At 44.6% G+C, this 12,171-nt stretch overlaps 1 protein-coding gene across 2 annotated transcripts in view; it reads right to left on the reverse strand.

Moving 5' to 3' along the window:
* Positions 1-493: 493 nt before the first annotated feature.
* Positions 494-12,171, reverse strand: part of CNOT12 (CCR4-NOT transcription complex subunit 12) — a 381,414-nt gene continuing 369,736 nt past the window's right edge. For both annotated transcript variants that reach the window (XR_015307571.1, XM_086953347.1), the window contains one exon: positions 494-1,190. The gene's annotated coding sequence lies outside the window, so the exon portion shown is untranslated. The remainder of the gene's footprint in view (positions 1,191-12,171) is intronic.

Here is a 12,171-nt window from a genome sequence, read left to right on the forward strand (position 1 = left end):
ATAAATACTACAACATTTCAAAGTTAACTTTGGAAGGATGTCATGCAATCATGTACTTCCGGTATGTCTGAAACTCTTTGTGCAATTATTAGGCTTTCTTTGTGCATCATATCTTTGCTTTTGCTTAAGCTTAAGCTTTTGAAGAGGAAGTTTAAGGATGTATCTCCAAGGCAGAGGACATCCCTGGTGAACGGGGATAGCTGGACATCCTTGTAGATTATACCTGCTAGCAAACTTCACCATGTGTCCAAACCCAGCTGTACTAAGTTAACATTAACTCCCGTCTGTAATTAATGAGAAACATTGATATGAGATGTGGTTTAAGAGACTCATTTTTTCATGTAAAGGAGTCCCTGATTTATTCAGCGGTGTCTATTCACTTTCTTGCAGAGGTTGCAAGTTCCTTTAATGACAGAATGCATATTAAAAGGGCAGGTGTCCCTCCACAATTCATTGCAGAGTATCGCAATCAAACACACACATGAGACAAGAAGCTGCTCAAAAAGCTTTATTCCAAATTATTATTATTATTATTTTAATTCTACATATCGAACAGACAAATTCACCGAACCACTTCCCCTCTCGCCCGACGAAGCAAAAAAGCAATTTTTAGGTCCAATAAACATCAAAATAGATCTTTAACAAAAATACATTTGTATACAAAAATAGGCAGGTTAGATCATTCTTGTGCAAGCTAAAGGACAGCTGTGTTTGTGCAGAAGGGACAAGGGTGTCTTCTGAAGAGTGAGGACCACAGGGAGGAATAGGGCGAAGGCAAAGAGTGCAAATACATTTGAAGGTGCATGTTAAGAGCTTGGTCTGTGCTTTAAGACTCTCTTAGGAGGCACAAGAATCGATTAATTAATGTAGGAAAGCTCCTGTCAGAGCTCCAATTGCTGGTGTTTTTCTGGGGGGTGCCTGATGGGTCCCTCACACCCTTACCTTGATTAGCTCATATATAAAAAAAAAATCATGAGGCCCTTTCTGAGAAGTACTGGGCCTCAGCCTGAGACTCAGGCAATAGAGGAGGCTGTCGTAGTCCATAAATACCAGGGCTTTCAGGAGCCGAGAGGTCTCGTCCCATGTGAAATGTCCGACTGGTCAGAATGAAGGCACCCAGAATCCGCAGCGCACCGAGGCATGTCGATCCTTGGAGACTGCTCTGACATTTTGCTGCTGGAAGGACATTCCTAAAGTGTGGATAAGAGGGAGATGGAACAAAAGAGATTCAGAAAATGTGTTAGCAGTCATTTAAATGTACCCATTAAAAGTCAAATTTAGGCCACATGCCTGGCTGGGAACTTATACTGCACCTTCATTTAATGACACATTCATTTAAGTAAACTAAAAACGAGCTGCCTGAGCACATCATGTCTGCGCGCCTACTAAGCGGACCACCACTGGAAGACGGTCTTAGACCACGTAGACTCACACAGCCAGAAGACCAACAAAAGATAGACAAATGTCTGACCCAGAGCAAGATACACAGCCACATACTTGTGACATAAAGCAGGACAAACAGTCATGTGTGATCAAAAGTAGGATTTACAGCCACATATATGTGAGAAACGGTGTGATACTCAACATAAACATCTGACACGGCCCATGCTACACAGCTATAACCATGTGAAGAATGTACCATTGCTTCTGTTTGTAAAATGCTCTGCATCAGTTTTTAATATACTATGTACAGAAACATACAGTTTGATCGAGGGCAAGCAGTACTGTGCCTGATACAGTTTGTACTATGTGTCATGTTTTGGAGAATTGTGTACAATGGTATGTAAAGTTTTTGATGTAACTTGTTACATTTGTGTTATGTTTTGGTAAATGTGCTTGATTATGTAGTTAGTAATGTTTCTTAGGTTCGATAAAATCTGTGAAATGACGAATGTCTGTTTTGAGATTTTGCACAGTTCATCTCCCTTCATGTTCTTTGTAATGTGTGTGCTGCTGTGATGAAATGTGTACAAACATGGGTGCATGTTTTGATGGTGTGTCTACTGCAGTGTCAGTCTGAAGTATGTAGAGTTGCAGATGTCTCTTTTGGTGATGTTTCTTCAATTGTGAATCTCGATTTAGATTTAGTTTATAATCTGCTTCGTCAAAAATACAAGTGTGATTTTTTGGTTTTTCCTTCCACGAAAACCTTCTTTCTGATGTTAATTCTTCTTTCTTTCTTTCGTTTTACCCAATGTTTACGTTCGTGAGTACCAAGTAGACAAAATACATAAAACAATGGCAGAGTTGGCAGAACTATATAGTTAGAAAGATTCCCTTTGAACCTATACTTTGTATTTTTCTCAAGCATCCAATATCACACCACTCTGCTCAAATTTCTCACACACTTGGAACAACTCTACTCCAGATATGAAAGTACTTCTATTAAAAAGTTTTAATGTATCGATTATGAAATTCACAAAGATTCCATAATCGATTTTCCACCTGAAGCTAAAACACAGAGGACTGTTTCCGGAATACTCAGGGTTTAGAGCTATAAATAAAGCCTACCCAAGACATTCCAGACAGAGGGAGGACAATTTGAGAAATGTATTGCCATACACAACAAAGGGTCCATCCTCCCTTTATTCAATGTAAAGATATCATTTTAATTCAAAGATATACCAGGATATGATCCGGTCCATCTCGACATTGAGATTTTCTATATTAATGCGGATGTAATGGTGCAAACTAAGGCCGTAACTCAGTTATTCTGAGGGATACGCCACTATTTTGACATCTATTATCGAAGAAATAGATGCCTGTCCTCATCTAAATACTACAATAAGAGTGAAGATACACTAATTGATATCGAATATTGTTAGTCCTGAAGAAGGTTGTCCTATCCATTTAAACTCACAGAAACGTGTTGACGCAGAGAGTCTGGTTACATTTGATAAGGGACAAGAACGACAGGAGTCAGGGATAGTCATTCTCTTCTAAGTCTTGTCAACATAAGGTCCAAATTAACACTGTAAAGGAATCATTTGACTGCCTTTTATATTTCAGTTTCATGTGGTGTTTTTTTGTTTTGTTCTTTTTAACAATGATATATTTACTGTATTAGTCATGATTTTTTTTATATGTTTTTAATAGCCCTTGTAGGGTATCATGTTACTCTTTGATGGGTTTTTATTATGAATTTTTATGTTATGATTTATCTTTGTGAATTTCATAATCGATACATTAAAACTTTTTAACACAAGTACTTTCATATCTGGAGTAGAGTTATTCCAAGTGTGTGAGAAATTTGAGCAGAGTTATGTGATTTTATTATATTTGATAAAGTTTATACAAAGTATAGGTTCAAAGGGAATCTTTATAACTATATAGTTGTTTTTGGTGCTTTGTCCTTTTGGACTTTTTGAGCCCCTCTCCTTGTTTTCAAAGAGTTGGCAGAAACCTAGCCGAAAGGCAGCGGAGAGCTGTACACAGACAAAGGAAAAGATACAGTCAAAGAGTGAGTGGACCACTTGTGTTCTTCCCAACTCGGAGCAAAGTTTTGTCGCTAGGAAGCAGAGAGTACAATAATACGTGCCTGCACTGATGACGTTTATACTGCGCTTTAGGTATGTTCTGGGGGTGTGTTCAATGTATATATCTGCAATGATGACCCTCATATCTGTTTTAATCAACTGTGCACAACGTTGACTCTATTTGAAGAAGGGTTAGGACCCTTTCTTCTCTTCCAGGGACTCTCACAATTCCCTTCATACCTTTACCCTGACTGCCCCGCACCCACAGGACTGAATACTCCCACAATTCACTGCCTGATTATCCTCCACGCTTCATCTTCTGCCAGGTGCCTTCACAGAAGACCAAACAGGTCAAAGATCATCAAAAAAGTAAACCAGTTGCAGAAGAATATCAGGCCCAATGCTCTCCTGAACTCCCAATTCAAGATACTGAACTTATCCAAACGGAGGATTAGTCCTTTCTCGTGACAGAAAATAGTAATCCCTGCTTTCTGTCGTAGTAGTCATTTACACTGTAGAAGCCTTGGCTCTATGAATAGGCACTGACTGTATCCTACAAAAGTGGTTCGAGCCATATCTAAAGAATTGCGCCCCAGTGAGCTCCTCAGGATCGCAGCACATCCACGCCGCTTATCCACAACATCCCATTCTTTAACCAGTATCGCCAATTTGTACATGGGCCCCTGGGAATTTATTGGCTCAATAGGGCACCTGCATCCACCAATACTTGGCCAACCACCAGCTGTAACTGAAAGTCACCGAAAGCCACACCAGCGCCTTGCTGAAGACCTGCCTCATTGACTTCGAAGCCTAGCTGTCCATCAAGAGAGAGTTTGCTCTCAATGCCAAAACCAGCAAACAACTCCAGGTAAAAGTTGTGCAAAATGAGATAAAATGTATTTCACACCATTGACACCGACCTCCGTTATTGAGACACAGATTTGGTATCAATCTTGGCATCAATTGCCCCTGCACTTTAAAGTGAAACCATTCTTTTTTAGGTGACCACGTCTGAATACCCACCCAAGCACTAGCCCATCTCGCATTTATAGAGGCAACACACAACTGAGTAGGGTCCCAGAGGCCCATAAGTCGACCTCAATGGGGCACGCCTCATAAAAGGGAGGCAAGAGTTGGACAAGATCCCTTCAACACAAAAGAGATCTCCACTCGTTCCCATTGTTAGTCGGCATCAACTTCAGGACCTTCTGCATTCCCTACACGGCAGTCAATGGTGGCAAGCCACCATGCTAGAGTCCGATATCAACACAGCCAATGGGCTTTGTAAGGCTAGTAAGAACAGATCAGGAAGAACAGGAAGGAGGAAATCATATGCCAGACATTCCCCTGCTATTCCCAGAGGTTGTGAAACACCACAGCAGCCACTACACTCATTTCACCCTTCTTCCCATGAATCCATTTAGTTTCCCTTTTAGGTCTTCCAAGTCAGCATCTACTTCGGTTTCCCTTTCTGGCACATCTATAATTTATTTTATTTATTTATTTGCTTATATAGCGCCTGAAGCACCCCTGAAGGGGTATCTCCGCGCTTGCGGACAGATAGCGGAATGCTAATACTTAATCCTCCCTCTGACCATGATCTGTGTCTGTGCCCAAGCAGCTGGGCGCAAGCTGCCCGCAATCGAAAATATCAAATTAGTTATAGTGCTTTGAAAAGAAAAAGTTACTCTCAGCTCTACATGTCCTTGACCTTTGTATGTTTGGGACATCTATCTCTGTATAGTAAAGTGGTATCAAAACCTGGCTTTCAAAGGTCACAGAGTGCCTTGAGCATAACTGCATAAAAACATGAAAGCAGAAGAAGGACCTTGCTGGAGTAAATTTTAGTAAACATTAAATGCCATCCACCAGGTAAGAGAGGTCCTAAGTAACTATTGCTCGTGTGAGGTCGTAAACAACTCTTGTGAGCTCCTAAACAACTCTTGTGAGCTCCTAAACAACTCTTGCTCGTGTGAGGTCATAAACAACTCTTGCTCGTGTGAGGTCCTAAACAACTCTTGCAAGTTTCTAAACAACTCTTGCTCGTGTGAGGTCCTAAACAACTCTTGCTCGTGTGAGGTCCTAAACAACTCTTGTGATCTCCTAAACAACTCTTGCGAGTTCCTAAACAACTCTTGCTTGTGTGAGATCCTGAACAGCTCTTGCTCGTGTGAGGTCCTAAACAACTCTTGCTCGTGTGAGATCCTAAACAGCTCTTGCTCGTGTGAGGTCATAAACAACTCTTGCTTGTGTGAGGTCCTAAACAACTCTTGCGAGTTCCTAAACAACTCTTGCTCATGTGAGGTCCTAAACAACTCTTGCTCGTGTGAGATCCTAAACAGCTCTTGCTCGTGTGAGGTCATAAACAACTCTTGCTTGTGTGAGGTCCTAAACAACTCTTGCGAGTTCCTAAACAACTCTTGCTCATGTGAGGTCCTAAACAACTCTTGCTTGTGTGAGATCCTGTACAGCTCTTGCTCGTGTGCGGTCCTAAACAACTCTTGCTCGTGTGAGATCCTAAACAGCTCTTGCTCGTGTGAGGTCATAAACAACTCTTGCTTGTGTGAGGTCCTAAACAACTCTTGCGAGTTCCTAAACAACTCTTGCTCATGTGAGGTCCTAAACAACTCTTGCTCGTGTGAGGTCCTAAACAACTCTTGCTCATGTGAGGTCCTAAACAACTCTTGCTTGTGTGAGGTCCTAAACAGCTCTTGCTCATGGGAGGTCCTAAACAACTCTTGTGAGCTCCTAAACAACTCTTGCGAGGTCCTAAACAGCTCTTGCTCATGTGAGGTCCTAAACAACTCTTGTGAGCTCCTAAAGAACTCTTGCGAGTTCCTAAACAACTCTTGCTCGTGTGAGGTCCTAAACAACTCTTGCTTGTGTGAGATCCTTAACAGCTCTTGCTCGTGTGAGGTCCTAAACAACTCTTGCGAGTTCCTAAACAACTCTTGCTCATGTGAGGTCCTAAACAACTCTTGCTCGTGTGAGGTCCTAAACAACTCTTGCTCGTGTGAGGTCCTAAACAACTCTTGCTCGTGTGAGGTCCTAAACAACTCTTGCTCGTGTGAGGTCCTAAACAACTCTTGCTCATGTGAGTTCCTAAACAACTCTTGCGAGGTCCTAAGCAACTCTTGCGAGGTCCTAAACAACTCTTGCGAGGTCCTAAGCAACTCTTGCGAGGTCCTAAACAACTCTTGCTCGTGTGAGGTCCTAAACAACTCTTGTGAGCTCCTAAACAACTCTTGCTCGTGTGAGGTCCTAAACAACTCTTGCTTGTGTGAGGTCCTAAACAACTCTTGTGAGCTCCTAAACAACTCTTGTGAGGTCCTAAATAACTCTTGCGAGGTCCTAAATAGCTCTTGCTTGTGTGAGATCCTAAACAGCTCTTGCTCGTGAGAGGTACTAAACAACTCTTGCACGTGTGAGGTCCTAAACAACTCTTGCTCGTGTGAGGTCCTAAACAACTCTTGCTCGTGTGAGGTCCTAAACAACTCTTGCTCGTGTGAGGTCCTAAACAACTCTTGCTCGTGTGAGGTCCTAAAGAACTCTTGCTTGTGTGAGGTCCTAAACAACTCTTGCGAGGTCCTAAACAACTCTTGCGAGGTCCTAAACAACTCTTGCGAGGTCCTAAACAACTCTTGCGAGGTCCTAAACAACTCTTGCTCGTGTGAGGTCCTAAACAACTCTTGTGAGCTCCTAAACAACTCTACCGAGGTCCTAAACAACTCTTGCTCGTGTGAGGTCCTAAACAACTCTTGTGAGCTCCTAAACAACTCTTGCGAGGTCCTAAACAACTCTTGCTCGTGTGAGGTCCTAAACAACTCTTGCAAGCTCGTAAGCAACTCTTGCTCGTGTGAGGTCCTATACAACTCTTGCTCGTGTGAGGTCCTAAACAACTCTTGTGAGCTCCTAAACAACTCTTGCGAGGTCCTAAACAACTCTTGCTCGTGTGAGGTCATAAACAACTCTTGCAAGCTCGTAAGCAACTCTTGCTCGTGTGAGGTCCTAAACAACTCTTGCTCGTGTGAGGTCCTAAACAACTCTTGCTCATGTGAGTTCCTAAACAACTCTTGTGAGCTCCTAAACAACTCTTGCAAGGTCCTAAACAACTCTTGCGAGGTCCTAAGCAACTCTTGCGAGGTCCTAAACAACTCTTGCTTGTGTGAGGTCCTAAACAACTCTTGCTCGTGTGAGGTCCTAAACAACTCTTGCTCGTGTGAGGTCCTAAACAACTCTTGCTTGTGTGAGGTCCTAAACAGCTCTTGCTCGTGTGAGGTCATAAACAACTCTTGTGAGCTCCTAAACAACTCTTGCGAGGTCCTAAACAACTCTTGCGAGGTCCTAAACAACTCTTGTGAGCTCCTAAACAACTCTTGCGAGGTCCTAAACAACTCTTGCGAGGTCCTAAACAACTCTTGCGAGGTCCTAAACAACTCTCGCGAGGTCCTAAACAACTCTTGCTCGTGTGAGGTCCTAAACAACTCTTGCTCGTGTGAGTTCCTAAACAGCTCTTGTGAGCTCCTAAACAACTCTTGCAAGGTTCTAAACAACTCCTGCTCGTGTGAGGTCCTAAACAACTCTTGTGAGCTCCTTAACAACTCTTGCTCGTGTGAGGTCCTAAACAACTCTTGCTTGTGTGAGGTCCTAAACAACTCTTGTGAGCTCCTAAACAACTCTTGCTCGTGTGAGGTCATAAACAACTCTTGTGAGCTCCTAAACAACTCTTGCTCGTGTGAGGTCCTAAACAACTCGTGAGCTCCTTAACAACTCTTGCTCGTGTGAGGTCCTAAACAACTCTTGCTCGTGTGAGGTCATAAACAACTCTTGTGAGCTCCTAAACAACTCTTGCCCGTGTGAGGTCATAAACAACTCTTGTGAGCTCCTAAACAACTCTTGTGAGCTCCTAAACAACTCTTGCTCGTGTGAGGTCCTAAACAACTCTTGTGAGCTCCTTAACAACTCTTGCTCGTGTGAGGTCCTAAACAACTCTTGCTCATGTGAGGTCCTAAACAACTCTTGCTCGTGTGAGGTCCTAAACAACTCTTGTGAGCTCCTAAACAACTCTTGCTCGTGTGAGGTCCTAAACAACTCTTGCTCGTGTGAGGTTCTAAACAACTCTTGCTCGTGTGAGGTCCTAAACAACTCTTGCTCGTGTGAGGTCCTAAACAACTCTTGTGAGCTCCTAAACAACTCTTGCTCGTGTGAGGTCCTAAACAACTCTTGTGAGCTCCTAAACAACTCTTGCTCGTGTGAGGTCCTAAACAACTCTTGCTCATGTGAGGTCCTAAACAACTCTTGCTCGTGTGAGGTCCTAAACAACTCTTGCTCGTGTGAGGTCCTAAACAACTCTTGTGAGCTCCTAAACAACTCTTGCTCGTGTGAGGTCCTAAACAACTCTTGTGAGCTCCTTAACAACTCTTGCTCGTGTGAGGTCCTAAACAACTCTTACTCATGTGAGGTCCTAAACAACTCTTGTGAGCTCCTAAACAACTCTTGCCCGTGTGAGGTCATAAACAACTCTTGCTCGTGTGAGGTCCTAAACAACTCTTGTGAGCTCCTTAACAACTCTTGCTCGTGTGAGGTCCTAAACAACTCTTACTCATGTGAGGTCCTAAAAAACTCTTGTGAGCTCCTCAACAACTCTTGCGAGGTCCTAAACAAATCTTGCTCATGTGAGGTCCTAAACAACTCTTGTGAGCTCCTCAACAACTCTTGCGAGGTCCTAAACAACTCTTGCGAGGTCCTAAACAACTCTTTCGAGGTCCTAAACAACTCTTGCTTGTGTGAGGTCCTAAACAACTCCTGTGAGCTCCTAAACAACTCTTGCGAGGTCCTAAACAACTCTTGCTCGTGTGAGGTCCTAAACAACTCTTGTGAGCTTCTAAACAACCCTTGCGAGGTCCTAAACATCTCTTGCGAGGTCCTAAACAACTCTTGCGAGGTCCTAAACAACTCTTGCGAGGTCCTAAACAACTCTTGCTCGTGTGAGGTCCTAAACAACTCTTGTGAGCTCCTAAACAACTCTTGCGAGGTCCTAAACAACTCTTGCTCGTGTGAGGTCCTAAACAACTCTTGTGAGCTCCTAAACAACTCTTGCGAGGTCCTAAACAACTCTTGCGAGGTCCTAAACAACTCTTGCGAGGTCCTAAACAACTCTTGCTCGCGTGAGGTCCTAAACAACTTTTGCTCGTGTGAGGTCCTAAACAACTCTTGCGAGGTCCTAAACAACTCTTGCGAGGTCCTAAACAGTGCCTGGTTGTGTTAGGTCCTAAACAACTCCTGCTCGCGTGAGGTCCTAAACAACTCTAGCGAGGTCCTAAACTTAAGCATGAGTAATACTAGTCCACCTGTTATCAGTGCTAACTTAACTATTAGTATTACCAGTCTAGCTGGTATTACGCATGGTTACGTTAGCATAAATACCAGTTCGCCCGTTATCAGTGCTTACTTAAGCATGAAACTCGCTCAGAGGCGGTCGCTCCCCACACTCCCTGGACCCTGGTATCGTAGCGCTATTACGCTGCATTGTTACTTTCTGCTATCAGCTGATTTGCGCATCGCTCGCTCTGCCTGGATTGCCACTTTAAAATTGTAAATTGTTTGTGCATTCTTTCCTAGATCGTAGCGCTGCATTGTTGTGCCCTCATTGCCCATACTATTATTAGGAGCTGCCTGGTACGATCAGTGAAGCACATTGCATCCCACTGATCGCACTGCTTGATAACTCTTCTGTGCCCGATTGTGCCTCTGCCCATTACAGCATCGCCCTGTTTCGCTTTTCATTTTCAGCCATTTTGTTGTTGTTGTGCATCGTAGCCCGGCCCTCCGCACCGCCCCCGCCTCCCAGCTGCTCCTCCCTCGCCCCACCCCCCTCCACTATCCACTTATGACAGATGAATCTACGCGCAGCGGTTGCGCCCAAGGTGCGCCAAAGGTAAGCCCGTCTACGTCCGTCAACACCTGGACCGCGCCCAGCGCCAGACCCCCTGGTCCTCGCAAAACCCACTTCACCCGCATAACGTATGACGCCGGGACCCTCTTTGCCATCAACCCCGGTCGCACACCACAATGCTGCAAAGCTGCCCCAGGACTCACCCATGGACCATTCGCCTGCCTCTCCTGCAAGTTCACCTGCATCGGGACCCACACCAAATCCACTTCCCCCAAACACAACTCCGACTCTAACCACCTGAAGTGCATCCTGCTGAACACCCGCTTGGTCCACAGATACACCACTGAACTCTGGGACTTACTCGACACTACATCTCCAGACATCGCCTTCCTTACAGAAACCTGGATGAACGCCTCATCAGCGCCCGACATCGCCATAGCCATCCCGGACGCTTACAAGATCATCCGAAAAGACCGCACCAACCAAACAGGAGGAACCATCGCCATCGTCCATAAGAACACCATCCGCATCACAACCAGTTCCGACGATAACCTCGCGACCGCCGAACACCTTCACTTCCAGATCCACACCAACCCCAGGACCACAATTCAACGAAGACATCACTGACTTCATCAGCCCACATGCCCTCACATCCGAGAACTACATTCTACTGGGAGACCTCAACTTCCACCTGGAAAAGACAAGCATTTGCAATGCAATGGTCTCGGCATCATTAAAGGTAGAGCAATTGGCATTGCTCATGTCATATTTTTTTTTTCTTTAAATCATAAATAAATGGCATTGTCATTTACATTGCCAATACACACCACTCTGCACCTGCACTCACTGCTCTGCACACTCACTACTCTGCACACTCACTACTCTGCACACTCACTACTCTGCACACTCACTACTCTGCACACTCACTACTCTGCACTCACTACTCTGCACTCTGCACTCACTACTCTGCACTCTGCACTCACTACTCTGCACTCTGCACTCACTACTCTGCACTATGCACTCACTACTCTGCACTCACTACTCTGCACTCACTACTCTGCACTCACTACTCTGCACTCACTACTCTGCACTATGCACTCACTACTCTGCACTCTGCACTCACTACTCTGCACTCTGCACTCACTACTCTGCACTCTGCACTCACTACTCTGCACTCTGCACTCACTACTCTGCACTCTGCACTCACTACTCTGCACTCACTACTCTGCACTCACTACTCTGCACTCACTACTCTGCACTCACTACTCTGCACTCACTACTCTGCACTCACTACTCACTACTCTGCACTCACTACTCTGCACTCACTACTCACTACTCTGCACTCACTACTCACTACTCTGCACTCACTACTCTGCACTCACTACTCTGCACTCACTACTCTGCACTCACTACTCTGCACTCACTACTCTGCACTCTGCACTCACTACTCACACTCACTACTCTGCACTCACTACTCACACTCACTACTCACACTCACTACTCTGCACTCTGCACTCACTACTCACACTCACTACTCTGCACTCTGCACTCACTACTCTGCACTCACTACTCTGCACTCACTACTCTGCACTCTGCACTCACTACTCTGCACTCACTACTCTGCACTCACTACTCTGCACTCTGCACTCACTACTCTGCACTCACTACTCTGCACTCACTACTCTGCACTCACTACTCTGCACTCTGCACTCACTACTCTGCACTCTGCACTCACTACTCTGCACTCACTACTCTGCACTCACTACTCTGCACTCACTACTCTGCACTCTGCACTCACTA

The sequence above is a fragment of the Lissotriton vulgaris genome, chromosome 1_2 (assembly GCF_964263255.1).
Source record: "Lissotriton vulgaris chromosome 1_2, aLisVul1.2, whole genome shotgun sequence".
Taxonomy (NCBI): domain Eukaryota; kingdom Metazoa; phylum Chordata; class Amphibia; order Caudata; family Salamandridae; genus Lissotriton; species Lissotriton vulgaris.